This window comes from Penaeus vannamei, chromosome 33 (genome assembly GCF_042767895.1).
Source record: "Penaeus vannamei isolate JL-2024 chromosome 33, ASM4276789v1, whole genome shotgun sequence".
NCBI lineage: Eukaryota > Metazoa > Arthropoda > Malacostraca > Decapoda > Penaeidae > Penaeus > Penaeus vannamei.
The window spans coordinates 4,551,412-4,554,431 of NC_091581.1; the positions used below are offsets into that span (position 1 = coordinate 4,551,412).

Sequence of the window (3,020 nt, forward strand, 5' to 3'; positions counted from 1 at the left end):
TTACAAAAAAATAAAAAAAATGAAAAACTGCAACCAATTAGCACGTAAGATCTTTCTGTAAAAAACAACTTTGTTCTGTATGTTTTTTGCGCAATAAAGTGGTATACAGCGAGGACCGACTTTCATCACTTCTGATTTTTTTTTAAACAGACAGTGATAGGCTGAAAATAAGGAGAAAAGTCGATGGAATGAGGGAGAGAGAGTAGACCGGCATCTAGACAACATGACGGGTTTGTTTAATGCATATGCGTGTGTTTATGTGTCTATATATATTCATCCATATATATGCATACATACATATACACTCACGGGCACACCCGCACGTATACACACACCCACATGCATATATTTAAATGTGTATTTACATACATACATATACATACACACACACACACACACACACACACATATATATATATATATATATATATATATATATATATATATATATATATTACATAAATATATACATATATATACATAAATATATACATATATATACATACATACATATATATACATAAATATATACATATATATATATATATATATATATATATATATATATATATACATACATACACACACACACACACACACACACACATATATATATATATATATATATATATATATATATATATATATATATATATGTATGTATGTATGTATGTATGTATATATGAATATATATGTATATGTATATATTTATGTATATATAAATATATATATATATGTATATATATATATATGTATGTATGTATGTATGTATATATGAATATATATGTATATGTATATATTTATATATAAATAAATATATATATATATATATATATATATATATATATATATATATATATATATATATATATGTGTGTGTGTGTGTGTGTGTGTGTGTGTATATATATATATAAATATATATATATATATATATATATATATATATGTGTGTGTGTGTGTGTGTGTGTGTGTGTGTGTGTGTGTGTGTGTGTGTGTGTGTGTGTGTGTGTGTGTGTGTGAACAAGGAATATCAGTATACTCATAACACTCTGTGAATGCTGTCCACTGTGTTTTAAACGTCATATATATGTGCCTATGTTTACTAGATTTTAACTGATATTCTTGGTTTAATATGGCTGTGTCTGTGGGGATTATGGCGATGTTTTATTGGTTGCCTATTATACATTAGGTACAATGGTTGTCGAAGTTCTCTTTGCTTCTGTAACAATCTGCTGAGTATTGTTTACCGACTTTTTCATCTGAGAGTCGTCGGCCTATTGAACAAGAAGACAATTGCTTGTCATAGCTGTTCGATTGTTAATGAATAGAGCAAACGAGAACGGTCTTTGCATAAAGCCTTGTGGAATACCGAGGGAGAGAGAGACAGGTTTATTTAATAATAGTTTCACGAAATTTAACTACTTGCGTTCTTGGGAATAAGTAGCTCCTGAATCAGCAGTTAACAGTTCCATTATTTTTTTTTTTTTTTCTAGTAATAATGATTTTATAGTTGATACTGGCATAGACTTTAGATAACCAAAGTGAGAGATTTATTTTTGGTCTCTTATAAAATTCTTTTGCGTTTTTTTTACAGTACTGTTTTAGTGGATAGCTTAGCTTAAAAACCATTCTACATCTTAGACTTAGGGCGTCTTCTGTAGCGTCCTTAACTCTTAATACCGTATTTAGTTCAATCCTAATCCACCGTATCCGTACCGAAGACGACAATCTCCGCTGCCAGACGGCGCGGCAATAATGTTCAGTAAAAACTGTCGTACTCATTATTCTATCACCACCGTTATCATGTAAAGATGTCAGAGAGAAGAGAAATACGCTTTTGGGAGATTTTTTTTTCTTTCTTTCTTTTTGTAACGGCATGTTTTTTGATATTGTAGACATCCCTTAGCTTTCAAAATATCTATTATTTTTTAATGTGTATTTCGCGAAACTGATACTTACCTTATTAGACTCTTACTAATGTTTTCACAATGCTAATTATATTCTGCCATTTTTTTTTTATTTCTTATCTCTGCACTGTTTTGCCACCTAATCGTTTAAAGTATTCTGTAAATAATAATATAAACTTCTCAGATGCTTCTGAAGACCACCTTTTCTTTCCCTTCATCCCAGACGTACCTACATGATTGAAGACAAGGCATTAAAAACTTATTCATACCATTAAACATTTCTTAATGCATCCTAATGTTCTCAAAATTGAAAACTAAGACTAGCATCAAGATTATATGTTACAAATATGATTTGTTCTGAATCTTATGTTAATGGACTGTCTCTAAATTTCTATCAATTCTTGTGATGTTCCTAGTCTGTGATGTAGTGATGGTTCTGCCCTCTGCTGCTGATGCGTAGGTCCTGGTCACGTATTTCTGGGCATATGGGAATAGGGTTTACAAATCTAAAGGGTGGGAGCTGAGGTATGTTGTCTTTTTATTGTCGAAAAATCTGTGGTGTTTTGAAACATTTCTGTGCAGTGTTGCTCTTCACACAACTGTAATTGCATGTTGTTTAGGGTAGCGTTTGGAGCAAGCCATGCACTCATGCCTGTAAATAAGCAACAAAATCATACAAAAGATATCTATTCAACATTCACTCTTCATGTACCTACGCATATGATATAGAAGACAGTATTAAAGATATTATCTATAGATTTGCATCCGGTATAAAATTTACTTGGATAAATGAACCTTGCAATTTGCATTCAGATTGTTATAGAAAGTTGTAGTCAGCCACTCAAGATTCAGTTTGATTTTCATATAATTATGAGGCACCCTCCTACGTATGAGGGAAACATGATTATTTATGAAATATTCTATTTTTTTCATGATGAGAATCTTATATTTGTAGTAATAAAATGGGTACCGAAACGTCTCTAACAACTATATATATATATATATATATATATATATATATATATATATATATATATATATATATATATATATATATATATATATATATTTTTTTTTTTTTCTTTTTTTTTTTTTTTTTTTTTTTTTTTTTTT

The 3,020-nt window shown here is 29.3% G+C and overlaps 1 protein-coding gene across 1 annotated transcript in view; it reads right to left on the reverse strand.

Annotated features, from left to right (window-relative positions):
- Positions 1 to 14, reverse strand: part of LOC113824334 (arylsulfatase B) — a 12,679-nt gene extending 12,665 nt beyond the window's left edge. Inside the window, exon 1 of the mRNA XM_070144949.1 lies at positions 1 to 14. This exon is cut by the window's left edge and continues 654 nt beyond it. The gene's annotated coding sequence lies outside the window, so the exon portion shown is untranslated.
- Between the last annotated feature and the right edge of the window lie 3,006 nt (positions 15 to 3,020).